Consider the following 14,485-nt stretch of genomic DNA (forward strand, 5'->3'; position numbering starts at 1 on the left):
CAAATTCTTTTATAGGAATTCTTAAGTATCTCAAAGCTCGAGCAAATCAGTTACCTGTTATTCAGGCCATTATAAGCCCACTTGGGTCCTGCAGTCATTGGATATGTGATTTCTTTTTTCTCTGCTGGCAGGAGTGCTCGGCATTGTTGAGATCTGAGTGGTATTTTGCGTGGGGAAATTTAAGAATTAGTCACCATCAGGGGCCAGGAGGAATGAATGCAGCCAGGCTTCCTCCAGGTGTGCGTCATTAATCCTTCCAGCCTTCCAGAATGATGTACTGAGTACCTGGCAACAGGTGAGGTGATAAATGGAAGGGGCAGAGGGGTCGGGGCCTGCCCTGCAACAGAAGGCACCCGGCTGATGTTTGTAACGCGGCCCGAAGCGGAGGGCTGTCGGTTCAGGCTGGGGGTGCAAGGAGGACTTCCTGCAGGAGGTGAGTGAGTGAGAGTGAGCCAAGCCAAGCCGCGGAGGAAGGGCGCCCCAGCTGAGCAGAGGCTTGGAGAAGCCCAGGGGCCGAGGCGGGGGCGCCCAGGGAAGGCCGAGGAGCTGCGGCTGTAGGTGGGTCAGGCCCGGCGGCGGGAGAACAGACGTGGGCAGGAAGGGAGAGCAATGATGAGGACTTACGACCAGGGTCACAACACAAGGAGCCAAAGGCAGCTCTGCTTCCCCGCGCCCCCGCCCGTCAGCTCTGCCCACCTGAAACGGGCGGCGCCACGCTCCCTGTCTGCAACGGCGGGGCGTCCGGGGGGCAAACACCTGTTTGGGTTTTAGACACACCCCCTAGCCCACGAATCCCAGAGAAGAGGGGAGCTGCCCGTCCGCTCGGCGGGAAGGGGACATTTCCCGGGCGCCGCGTGCTGGGTCTGGCCCGCGCACAGTGGGGTTCGTGGGGTACGTGCTGAAGGAGCGAACTCGCAGGTCGGTATGGGGCCCGGAGAATGGCGATCTGCAGACCGGGCCCTGTGCAGCTTTGGCCTCGGGGGCCACCGGCCGCCGAGGGGACAGCATCCAGCCGGGCGCCTGTGGGAGGGAGCGACCGCGACCCGGGAGAGCTCCAGGGGCAGAGACCGGCGGTGGGCTGGACTCCCCGGGCGGCCTGCCCCGGGCCAGCCCCTGAACAGCCGGCTCGCGAGTCGTGAATGTTCCGTATCCCCGTCCATCTGGAAATGCCTCTGTGTTGGCGTGCGTGGGCGCTAGGTTGGCTCGGGGTGGCATTCTAGGCGGACCGCTGTGTCCCCTCCGGCCCGTGGGGATGTTCATTCCCTCCTGAGGTCAGTACCTCGGCCTGGAAGTTTCTCTGGGACGCCTGGCAATCCTGCCGCAGCTGAGTCCTCTTTGCTCCCTGGTGCCTTCAGGACTTTCTTGTTATCCTTGATGTCTTGCAGTTTCAGTAACAAGTGTCTGGGTGTGGATCTTTGTTTCCTCCGGTTTATAGCAATTAGCACTCCTTGGCAGGACTCCCCCATGTGAGGATCCTCATCCCCCAAACTCTCCTTCTAAAGCTCTCCCCCTAACACCACCACTCCACCCTGCTCTTTTTCTGGAGGGCCTGTTAATTGCACTTCATCTAAAGTACATATTTTCTCCGTTCCTCCCTTCCCTGCTATCATATGTTCCCTCCCTCCCTCCCTCCCTCCTTTTCCTCCTTCTCCTCCTTCCTTCCCTCCCTCCTTCCTGATTTGAGAGAGAGAGCACGAGCGAGCAGGGAGGGGCAGAGGGAGAGAAAGAATCCTAAGCAGGCTCCACACCCAATGCAGAGCCCAATGTGGGGCTCGATCCTACAACCCTGAGATCATGACCTGAGCTGAAACCAAGAGTTAGAGGCTTCACTAACCGAGCCACCCAGGCGCCCCATTTTTTTTTCTTTCTTACTGTGAGTCTGAGTTTAGTATTGAAAATCCAGACCTATCATTAGACTATTTTAGGTTATCCAGGGAGCAAGTCTTCCCATGAAGCTGACTACCAGCCAGTCCGCAGATGTTTCTAGGGGACTCTCCTTGTGCAAGGTGCTGCGAGGAGCCCACATGCGTGCTAAGTTCTCCCATCTGTTCACCCATGTGTCACCTTTGTAAGTCTTCAAGATCATTCCACCACATAGGTACTGTCATTGTTCTCATCTTACAGATTATCCAGAAACCAAGGCCCAGAGAGGTCATGAGCCCGTGGTCCTGTAGCTGGTAACTAGCCCTCAGCTCCATGCAAAGTGCCCACTGGTCCTAGTAGATGATTAGTTAATGGCAGGACACAGTGAGGACGTAAGGCTCCTAATAATTTTATGAAGATTTTTTTAATTAAAGCATTTAATAAGTGATACTCTTCCATGATTCAAAAATTAAAACTACCTCCAAAATTGCCCCACCCCTGCTCCTGCCCACCCTGTTGTAGGTAATCACATTTCCTACTCTCTGGTCTACCTGCCACTATTTCATTGTGAGGACATGGGCAGGTACAAGCACGTGGTCTTGCTCTTCTCTGCTTCCTTCCGCAAAAGTTAGTGTTCAACACTGTGTGATTTTTTTTTTTTCTGATTCCACTTTTTACACCAAATGTGCAGATTTTTTTTCCTGACACCAAATACGCGTCATTTTTCTACCCCAGTTCTCCAACTCTGTGACACCAGCTGGATGTGCAACAATCCAATTCAGTTCTGAAGCTACCCGCCCAGAGTGAGCGTCAGATCCTCCAGGTGCCCCCTCTTCAGACACCAGTGCACATGGGGTCCCCTGGTAACCCACGCTTCTGCCCAGCTGACTACAAACTTGAGGGTTCATACAACCCTTGCCCCCCATCAGGTTTGATAATTCACTACAGTGACTCAGGACTCAGGAAAGCTCTTCTGTTCCTGTTATAGCTTTATTATAAAGGACACAACTCAGGAACAGCCAAACGGACAGGATGTGGAGGGTGGGTTGTAGGGGGAAGGGGGTGGCAGAGCCACACGGAGCTTCCATGACCTTTCTGAGCCCAACGCCTTCCCAACACATCGAAGTATTCACCAACCCAGAAGCTTTTAGGTTTTATTGCGGGTTCCTTATGTAGGCACAATTGATTAAATCACTGGCCACAGGTGATTGAACTCAGTCTCCAGCCCCTCCCCTCTTGGAGGTCATAGGGTGCCCCTGAGAGTTCCAACCCTTTCACCCTGGCTTGGTCTTTCTGGCCCTTGGGCCCCCATCCTGAAGAAGTCTGCCCCTCCCTGATGAGCCATCTCATGAACATACAAAAGAGAGTCAATGTCAAAAGTTTTAGGAGTTCTATGCCGGAAACTGGGGACAAAGTTCAAATATTAATTTTCTATTATACCGTAAACCCATACTTTTTTTGACCTTGCTTTTTGGCTTAATATATCTAGGAGATGAGTGTACCATGGTCTATTCAACGGGTACCTGTTGATGGACACTTGGGTCACTTTCAGTATTTTGTCATGACAAGTGTCGCCCCAGTAAGTAAGGCCACAGCTCCCCTGCACTCACCCCTCCTGGAAGGGAGACTGCTGCGTGAAGGGGTACATGCTTCTGTGGTTTTCGTAGATATTATCATGTTTGAGGAATGTATCACTGTCATCCCCATCTCCAGATAAGTAGTCTACCTGAGGCTCAAAAAGGAGAAGTCATTTCTCCCAAAGTGACACAGCTAATGGGGTAGGAAGGACACAGCTTCAAGGACAAGGGTGGGGACTAGAGTGGGAAATGCTGTTGGGGAGAAGCGAGATGAAGGGCGTTTAGGAGTTGGGACGTTGGGGAAACAGCAAGCGGCATGAGGTCCGGAATGGAAGGCAGAGGATGCTGTTGGGGGTTTCTGACAACTCTCCCCTGCCGCCTCATGTTCCTGGAGGTGATTGACTCCCTTCTGGAATTTTGAGAACATTGGGAAGTACAGTGGAAACCATCAACAACAGAGTATGTCCCCTTGTCCTTACTGTGGGAGCTACTTCTTTCCGCGTGGGCTAATTGGTGGTGGAGGACAGGAGCCATTTGCAGAAGCGCTAGCCCCTCCCCCCATCCCATAACAATAGCTCTTGCATCTTTTCACCAAGATGAGAATCATTTCCTCATTGAGAATGCAAAACACAAGGTCTGTATCCATGCATGCCAGGCATTTTGGGGGTGTCTGTAAAAACTTAACCTCACCCCCAGATTAGACCTGTGGCACAGTTGATGCCACATGACCCCACAGCTCTGCCATATCTGATTGGACCAGGGCTGGGCACTGAACAGGCCGTCTGCCAGGAGCTCAGAAGTGCAATGGCACGAGGGAGGTGGTCAGATGTCGGGGGTGAAGGACCTCAGAAAGAGGCTCCCTCTTCTGCCTTCTACATAGAGCGCTGAAGAAAGAGGGGCTCTAGAGACAGAGGAACAGGGACGCTACGCTCCTGGGAGAATGAATCAGCACAGAGCCCGGTTCTTGGTGACGCTTCTTGCGAGGACTGGCTGTACTTCATACATGGATTTCATGCAACCATACATTTTCCTTTCCTTTTAATCCCTCCAGTTCCTGAAGCTCACGAAATGGGGTAAGAATTCTAATGTGGATACCCTCTTCTTTTTTTTTTTTTTTTTTAAAGATTTTATTTATTTATTCATGAGAGACAGAGGAGGAGAGAGAGAGAGAGGGAGAAGCAGGCTCCCACGGAGCAGGGAGCCCGATGCGGGACTCGATCCCAGGACCCTGGGATCATGACCTGAGCCGAAGGCAGACGCTTAACCATCTGAGCCACCCAGGCGCCCTGTGGATACCCTCTTCTAACTTAGCAACCAGAATCCAGTAATCACCAGCTCTTATTGCCTCAAGTCCAAGGGAAAAGGGAGAGCTTTGTGTCTGGTGGCTCCTGCACCAAATCCTGGCTCCATTGTGATTGCACCGACCTGGGTCACGTCTCCACCCCCCAACCAGTCACTGGGCCAGGATGATACAGCCCAGGATGGGCCTGGGCTCAGAGACTTACAAGGCTCTTGGGCCGAAGGAAGTTTGGATGGTCTTCCCAGAAGTAGGGAAAATGGGTGACGGGCAGTAAAACCCACAAGGGCATATTCAGGTGCCTAGTTGTCCAAGGCTGTTGATTAAGACATCATGCCTGTCTTGAATTAAGTGAATTAAGTGCTTCTTCCAAGTGAAACCATGCTTTTCATCAGTTTCCAGCCAGCCAATATGAAATGCATCTTGACAGGCTTGTTCAGAGACTTCTTTCCAAGCACACATCTCTCCAGCATTTGTCACTGGCGAAAGGTCCGGGGTGACATCTTTATTTCTCGTCATGCCCTATGGCCCAAGCAACAGCCTAGTGTTGTAAGTAGGGGAAAGAGATCATTCGAAGGGAAAATATGCGCTCTTTTAAGAAGGGTGTCAGAAGAGGCTGCCTCCCGTGTTGCAACACAGTCACAAGTTTGAGGCCAATGAGTGGGAAACTCATTATGGGATGCCCGGGAAGACTTTGCCCGCAACCATATCCCCGTCATACCCAGGGGCAGAGCTTCCAGAGTTTCAGAGTTGAACCTGTGATATCTTAAGTGTTCATGCACTTAGGTGCTTAGATCAAGAACCAGGGGAACCCTTTTCCTACTAATTGACTGGCCTTGGGATCAAGGAACCCTAAATACAGTTATAAGTTAGAGATCAGGAAACAGCACTATTCATTAGAATTGCATTGAATCTTCTCCAGAGTTAATTCGGTAACTAATGCTGGCTCAGGAATTTTAAATGTGACCCTAGCTTAGAAACGGGGTAGGATAAGTTCTAAGGGGGTTTTCCTTTTCTCTTGGTTTATATAAATATGAAGCATTAAAACAAACAAACAAGCAAACACCCCCATTTCCTAAGAACCCACTATTTACCAGGCCCCTTCTCCCTCTACACCTCCCACGAGCCAAGCCTTCCCCAAGGCCCACTTGTCCTCAGCCCCTGTCCCTGCTTCTGCCTCCCAAAGGCCCTAGGGAGCTGGCCTACGTGGGTTCCTCCTCAGAGCGCGTAGAATGAGAAGCCAGAGGCGGAGGCAAAGGTCAAGGTTGGAGACCTCACAGTTAATTCGTAAATAGCTTGTCTTGCACATAGCTTTGTCATTTTTGCTTAGTGCTCGTTCCTCCCTTTGCCTCCCTCACGAGGGTGGAGTAAGTACCTGCTGTCTTTACGGCTATAAACTCAGTACTTAGCCAAGCACTTAGCCCTTGGGTGCATTCCGCGAACATTCGTCCAGTAAATGAAGACGTGATGAGCACCACAGGGTCCTTGCCTTGATGGTGTCGCAAAGCTACTGGACAAGCAAGCACACAGACCGTTACTGGCCCAGGGGTTCGGTGACAAGGGGGCACTATGGGAGCAAAGGGGAACAGGGTCCACTCTTCGGGACAAGACAGAACAGAAGCCTGTCGAGGGTGGGGCCCCTCCACTGCTCCAGCGACTCACCACAGTGGCCAGTCTTGACTCGGGCCAGTGCTACCTAAGCCCTGAGGGAAGCGCCCAGCCTTGCCAGTCCTCGCTGTGCCCACCCGAACACGGGGATGCTCTCAGCGAGCCGTTTGCAGACCCCTGCAGGCCGGGCCGCTGTGGTCTTCAGAGGTCTCGGGTGACACAACACATTGAATGCACGCCTATCCTGGGCCAGACCACTCTGCAGGGCTGTGAGTTTCTGAGAGCGTAATTATTTTTCTTTGCAAACTGATGTGGAATGTGGCTCAGTCAAAGTGCAAGAGAGAATTTGAATTTTCTTACGATTTTTAAAAAAGGTTGGAGTTTACTGGGAAGAAATCCTTCATTGGGCTTGGTTGTGTTAAATTTCACCTCACTCTCGTGATTACGTGTTAATAGAGTAGGCTTACAGTTGACCGGTTGATGTAATGCTAGTTTTGAAGGCACTTAATGAAGTACTTGTCATTTTTTTGTAAGTTTTTGTTTGTATTTCGGAGCCAACAGACAATTTTTTCAACTCTCAGATATCAGCCCTGTGGAAGGTTCCGGAGCCACAGCCCTGGCTTTCTGTAGGGTTCCTTACCAACATGGGTCCAATATTGCCTACATTCCGATGATGGGTCTTGAGAGACAAAGTGGCACGCTGGACGTTTTTGTTCGTCCTGGGCAGATAGCAGACCATCTCAAAATTTGATGGCATAAAAAAACAAATAACCCTTTGTTCTTTCCCACAAGTCCGAGGGTCCTCTGTGGGGTTCCGGTGCCCTGGGCCAGGTGCGGCTGATGTCAGCAGCCAGCTGGGGGTTGGCTCAGGACTGGCTGGTCTGGCGTGGCCTTGGCTGGGGTCACTGGGCTCTGCGGCACGTGATGCCTTGTCTCCCAGCAGGCTAGCCTGCGCCCGTTCTCGCGGCCGAGCAGGAAAACGGGGTGGGGGGCTGAGGCGACAGGCATGCGGGGCTCCTGGACCCAGGCGCCTCCACACCCTGCTGTTCCAAGCAAGGCAAAGGCCGTCCAGAACCAGGGGCGCAGCGACCCAGGCAGTGACTGCGAAATCACACCGCAAAGGGCATGGTTGTCGAGGAGGTGGAGGATTGGAGTTACAGTTTGGTATTTATCACAGCTGAACAGCAAATCTGTCATTTGTGCTTCTTATTTCAAGGAAATATTTAGCCCTAGCATGAAACGAGACTTTGTGACACCCAAATTCTGTCTGTGCGATCCAGTGCAAATCTATGTCGCCTCAACCTTCTGTCAAAGAACAAAGATGCAAAATACACACTTGCTGAGATGCTCTTTCCCAGCCTTGGGCTGTGGGGCATCCACAGGAGTTTTATCCGAGGCGGTGATCGCGTGGGCTGTGAGTCTGTAACTCTGCTCTTGTCTGAGGGTTGTCTGCCTTTGAGCAAGCGAACTAACCCCTGCGTCCCAGGTGCTTTGTAGGCTGGAGATGGCAGCATGAGCTGCTCACAGGGTCGCAAGGACTCGGGGAGATCATACGTGTCAAAGGCTTGGCGTTGCTGCTGGACGTATTGAACATGCTCCGTAAGCGTTAGCTGCCATTGTTGTTCTTATTGGCTCCCCAGAGCCCAGCACCCGGTCAGCACCCAGTCTGCGTTCAGGGAAATCTGGTGACTGAAAGAGTTGATGATGTGAGGGCGGAGAAATGCGGAGCACGTGAGGGAGAGGAGATAAGGACATAGGGCCAGGCCCTTGGGGTCTCTTTAGGAACAACATGGCTCCCTGATCCCCCGTCCCAAGACCAAGGCCTGGGCTATGACATAACCAAATGTGATCAGCCCGAGACTACTGAAGGATGGGAAGAAGGCTTTTTCTAAGAAATTTGAGCTCTTCCTTTACTCTGTTAGAATGGTAAAACCACGATGACGGCAAAGGGCAACAGAATATCGTTGGAGAGGTCCCAAGCGCCTTGAGCTGGGTGTGGATGAGGGGCTGGATGTGGACAGAGGCCCTCCTCTGACGGACTTGGCCAGAAGGCAGATGGCTGCTGGGGGCGGGGGCATCGGTGGGAGAGGATTAGAATGTTCTCAGGGGAAAGGACTATGAGTGGATCCTCTGTAGACACTGGTCACATTTGAAATGGGACACTTTGGCTCCGGAGGAACCTTCCGGGCATGGGAATTCCTGAGCCCAGATGGTGGGAAAATCCTCCGAAAACTTTGGGATTTGGGTCTGTGCAGCTGGGCGGCAGCTGTGGGCCCAGGTGGTGCCACCTGCTCCGGTCAGCACATTTTCCCACCCTCACTGGGGAGGCCCGATCTCTCTCACTGCAGAGCTGCAGGGAACGTGGAGAAAGCAGAGAGACGCTATTTGTTGGAAGGATCAAGGAGATGGGCTTCCAGCCCGGAAGCCTCCCAGAGGCTCGGGGTTCATTGCCAAGAAGGCCCAGAGCAGCAAAATCTGCACCGCTCTCCCTGAGGCCTCCAGTAAGTCATCCTCTGATGTCACATTCTCTGCACCTGCAGAGCTGTGTGGTCAACACTGGGTAATGTGGACTCCATAAATTTAGAGGTTATAATTGTTCTGACAGGCTATGGATTGGATCTTCTCTTCAAATAATCTATGAAAAAGCAAATTAAGAGCATAATCCTGACTGCATGGGACATACCTAACCTACTGACAGGAACAAACTCCGTGATCTCTCAGAGCATCTGTTACTAGGTCATAAATTAATAGGGCAATGGCCAGTGGCTCTCTTTTAGGCCCCCCAGAATGCTGGTGGGTGACATGGTCTCGGTTCTTGTGCTTGAAGTCACCCACAGAAGCATTTCGAGTAGCTAATTACAACTGTTTCCTTTAGGATGCACATGGAATACTTTGGGCTCACAGTGACGCCCTGAAGGAGTTAAGGGCCTAGGTCTGGAGTCAGGTGTCTTGGGGCCTAGCCCCAGCTCTGCCACTTGCTTCCCTGGTCAGTTCCTTAATCTCTCTGAGCCTCAGTTTTCCCAACTGTAAAATGGGGATGATAAAAGTACCCGTGACCCCCTGCCGACGGTCTGAGCCCACATGCCAGGTATATGAGCAGACCACCTTGGACGTGGGTCCTCTGGGCCCGAGGGCGGCAGCCGGGGGTCTGCATCTTGACCACAGCTCTGAAAGTGCCGGAACCACCCAGCTGCCGCCACTGTGCTCCTGCCTCACAGACACTTTTAAGATAAGTGTTTATTGTTGTAAGATCAGCCCGATGATAACAGCACCGACCTCTGGGGTTATTCTGAGGACGGACTGAGTTAATGTGAGGACAGGTATAAGTTCAGCATCTAGTCCATGCTGCCGAACAGGGGAGACAACCACTCTCGTGTTGCGTTGCCAGCTTTAGGATGTAAAAATGCAGGAAACCCTGTTCCATTTGAATTTCAGATAAACAATAAATACAATTTTAGCGGACCCAAGTCCCCCGCAATGGTTGGGACACATTGTGTTGATAATGACTCGTTGTTTATATGAAATTCAGACTGAACTGCGTGTCCTCTATTTTATCTGGTAATCCTAGATCGAGGGGCTTCACTTCCTCAGATTCCAACCGATGTCTGTCTCCGGTGTGCTTTGTCCTCGTATTCCCTAATTGAAAAAAAAAAACAAATATAGCAGTTTCTGAGTACTAAAACTTATTTTGGCAATTACCAAACCTGGCAACAATACAGAAGAATTGACATTCTCTTCGCATCCCGGGAAAAGTGTAAGCTGGAATGATCTCTTATGTAAACAGTTTGTCAGAATGATTGAAGAACTTGCAAATGTTCATACCTCAAACTTTGATTACAAAAGTGCTCATCACAGCGTTACCCAAAATAGCTGGGGGGAAAAAAAACCCCATTGCTCAAATAATACTAATAATATGAAATTTTCCCCTAAGTTTTCCAGCAAGGAGCAAGACATACTCTGATGGCTGTCAGTAAAGGTTTTGGTGGAGTGACAAACAAGGACCAAAAACGTAGCCTCCTGGTTGGCTACAGTTGGCCTGGGAACAGACGCTTTGGAGGCGACTGTTCACGCGCAGGGGACGTCTCTGTGCCCGCGAACGCAGTGGCTCGCAGCTCAGCCCCCGACCGGCAGCTCTGATTCCTTGACCAAGGGCTCAAAGCTCCGTGAAACTGGAAATCAGAGGGTTCAGTTGAAGTCTCAGGAAACACACGGAATTCAGACAAAATCCTTCTCACAGCGGGACGTGTCAGGAATACCATCTTGGCAAAAGGGATGTCTGGGGTGGCACATAAGGGTCCAAGAATGCTTAGGGTCAGCCTGGTGGCCGGGCACCAGGAGAGGTCTGGTGTCTCCTTCTGGCTCATTCTCTGTCTGCAAAGGTAGCCTTATGCATTTGCTGAACCGCTAGAGGGGTGCATGGTGGCTTGGCCAAGCACCAGCTGGACTCTACCGCCTGATATTTGGGAACACGTGGGTTGTTGATTTCCTGCGACATCTAGGAGCATGAATTGACACCCACAGACCTTGGGTTGGGGGCTGAGTCTCTGGAGAGGCTTCCTGAAGGACACGGTGCAGGAGGGTTGGTGGGGGTCCCCTCCCCTACCTTCCCATTGCAGTGTGGACTTCAGCCCGCGGGGAGAAGAGGCAAGAACCGGAAGGAGGTGCCTTTGCACAAGGTGGCGGAGAGCGCGCTCACACTGCGCAGCCTTGGGGCCCCGAGGCCCCTTCCCTTCCTTGGTGGCAAGCCCAGGGCAGCTTCGGGCCGCCTTACCCACGAAACACGGGAAGCCCAGGGCTTGGGCCCATAGCACTTCCCGGCTCCTGCAAAAACATTGTGACTTCTCATAAAATCGGAAGAAAAATGAATATTGTAATAATAATGAATATCTAATAACATGACATTCATCTTTATAACAGCACAGTTGTAAAATACACTTTCTAAAGCTTTTTATGGAGGAAGGGGACCAGGAAGGCAGGGGTGCCTCACGGCTTTCTCTGCAGACTCGTTTTCTTGTGGAGTTCCGGAGGAAGAAGAAGGGCCAGTGTCCAGCCCGAGGATGTGAGTGACCCTGGAGACTCCCCGAAACTCTACGTGTGCGGGTGGGTTAACCCACTGGCATCGGAAGCTGGGGGTCCGGGGTGCAGATCCCGAGATGCCGGATCATCTCTGCCAGTAGCATCTGGGAGGCCCGAGCACGACGGGTTAGAAGCTTGGCTCCGCTCCTCCAGGTGACTGTGGCAAGTTCTTTGACACTCTCTGCCTCAGTTTCCCCATCTGCGAAGTAAGGATAGTAAGGACACTTTCTCATGGGACGGCTCTGAGGATGAGGTGAGGCATGTAAGTGCTCAGAGGAGTGCATGCTGGGCACGTGTCATCCGTAAAAGTCACAAGGAAGGGACAGAGGGCAAGCAGGGGGGGGGGGTCTATGTCTGCCATCTCTATGTGTCGGCTAGGAAACAAGGCCAAACCCCTTTACCGTGCCGCGGCCCCACCCCGGGAGAAGTCCCCTTGGGGCCGTTCTCAGCCTCGGCCGGGATGTGATCCGGCTCAAGAAGGACTCTGGGTTATTGGCACGTGCACCAGGCCAGACTGGGGGTCCCAAGTGCTCCTCTTTGTGGAGAAGCACGTTGAAGGAATGGCAAAGAGGCAGGGGCCAAACTTGGGGGCATCCCCTGTGTCAGCAGGGCATCTGCAGCCAGCACGGCAAGGCTGGGGGTGTCTGCCGGGGGCAGCTGGGGAGGCAGGTGCTGGTGAAAGTCTTCAGCCAGCGTGTTCAACAGCTGGGAGGACACCCAAGCCGGAAGTGGAAATAATTGTTCAGAACCTGGGGGCCGGGGCTCTGGGCTCAGCTGCGGGGCTGGCCCCTGCCTTCTGGAATCTGATCCTATGGGGATAGGCATCCAGGGAAGCCACCTGCCGGCAGTCGGAGCTCCAAGAGACGGGAGCTCGGGGTGTCAGGCCTTCCAGAGACGGCGGTGCGGAACGGCCACTAAATCTCTAGCCCAGAGCTGGATGGCTGGGGTGCAAATCGGGGCTCGCTGCTTACTGGCTCTGTGACTCGGGGCAACCCCTCTGTGCCCCGGGTTCCTCATCTCTGGTTGCTGGGGGAGGGAAATGAGATTATATGTCTGAGTGTTTGGAAAAGTTGCACAAAGTCCCTGTTTCTATACTGTTCTGCCCAGTGTTGGGAGAAGTCACCAGGAGGGCTTTCTGGAGAAGGCAGCCTTTGAGTGAGGCCTCAAGGGATAAAAAGGCATGCCCAGAAGGTGTGGTCCTTTGGGGAAGGGACTTTCAGACCGAGGGAAGGACAGGGGTATGAGAGCAGATGGTGTGCTGTGGACCAGGGTGTAGGCCCCCAAGGCCGGGATATGTCTGAGTGTAGGGGGGTGAACATGTGTGCATATGCACAGTTGTGCGTGCACGAGCACGTAAGAGTGTGTGGTGTGCAGGTTTGCTGAGTGCAGTGGGGACCTGGGTCCTGGGGAAGAGCAGGGAACAGAGGGTTAAGGGACTGTGGTCATGCAGGGCCACAGGAGGGCAGGTGGGGCTTCCCCCGTAGGTCCGGGGGAGCCGTGACTGGGTTTGAAGCAATAGGAAGGGACAATGAGGATCACACTTCAGAAAGGGCACTTGGGTCCCCCACCAGGGGCACAAGGTGGTGGGGAAGGTCAGACAGGGCTGGAGACTGTGAGCAGCAGAGCAGGAGCCCAGCCAGACAAGAGGCACCCGAGGCTGGAGGGAGCTGCTGGCCCAGCTGGGTCATCGCCGTGCTGCCAGCGTGCTCCCAGGACGATTCTCTCCAGAAGAGATTTAAGGCCGGTGGCATCTCTCACCCCCTCGTGTCCCTCATCGGGGGGAGCTCGGCTGCCCCTGAGCTTGGGTCCACGCGGACTAGAATTCTGCCCCAGAAAGCTCAGGAGCCTCTGGGCTTGGTGGGGCAGCTGGGTAGCCCCGAGTTCCTTTGTCAAAGAAAGCCCCTGCCGTGTGACAGGCTGGCTGTGGTTTGGGGAGGTGCCTGGTGCCCTGTCGTGTGTGTGCTCTCACCTGGGCCCAGCTACGCCCCGACAGATGGATGCTCTGTGGAGAAAGGAAATGAGAACAAGGTGCTTTCGGGGAGGTGGCTGGCGGCGGCGGCGGCGTCATCCCCTTGGCTCTGGCGGGGTGCCTGTTTGGTGCCACAGGCCGTGAGGATGGAGGTCGGCGTCCGCTGGGGGCCAAGGTCTCAGCTGCGGTCTCCCTGAGTTCTCACCGCACTCCTGGGGACCGTTCTTACTCCCACCTGTGGGAAGGCAGGGAAGGGCTTCAAGCGGAACTTGAACTTTGGACCTTGGAGCCCACAGTCTTAGCCTCTCCAGCACTTCTAGCCCAGGATCTCCCAAGCTCAGCACCACTGACATTTTGCACTAGATCCTTCTCCCTGGTGGGGGCTGTCCTGGGCCTTATCAGGTATTTAGCCACTCCCGGTGGTGACAACCAAAGATGTGCCCAGACATCGCCGGACGTGCAATATTGATCCCAGGGGATCCAGCAACTCCATTTTAAGGAGGGTGCCCCTTTCCCTCCAAGCCAACCTCAGCGCCGCCCGTGTCTGTGGTCTGAGCCGCTGAAATGAGCTCAGGCCTTGTCACTTGCTGGGTGGCGATGTGGCTTGGTCAGGCGGCAGGCCAAGATCTCCCAGAAATCAACACTTCCACACCCCTTTCTGATCTGTACCTTGCTTCACTGGCGCTACCCCAGACGGAGCCCGTATTGGCCTTGGTGGGGTTGGTACACAAGCCTTCGGCACCTTCAGGTGCCACTTTATTAAGCCACAGGCCACCCTCAGGTCAAACCGGCTAAGGTCGGGTCTGCGGCAAAATCCCAGGGCTCTTGAGTCCCTTGCACGGTGTGGGCAAGAGTGTGAGTGTGAGGAGGGGGCCCCAGACCCAGCTGGCAGAGGTCAGAATGGCAGCCGCCTCTCTGGAGGGGCGCGAGGAGCTGAGGCCAAGACATGAAGTTCACGCACTCTTGGACCCAGCGGATCGTCACGGGAAGCAGGCCCTGGAGTGCGGGTGTCTCTGCTGAGGGCTGTTCATCCCAGAGGTTGCGGAGACTGAAAAACCCAGAGCCACAGCAAGCTCCCCAGCAGCAGCCTGCATA

The sequence above is a fragment of the Zalophus californianus genome, chromosome 8, assembly GCF_009762305.2.
Source record: "Zalophus californianus isolate mZalCal1 chromosome 8, mZalCal1.pri.v2, whole genome shotgun sequence".
NCBI lineage: Eukaryota > Metazoa > Chordata > Mammalia > Carnivora > Otariidae > Zalophus > Zalophus californianus.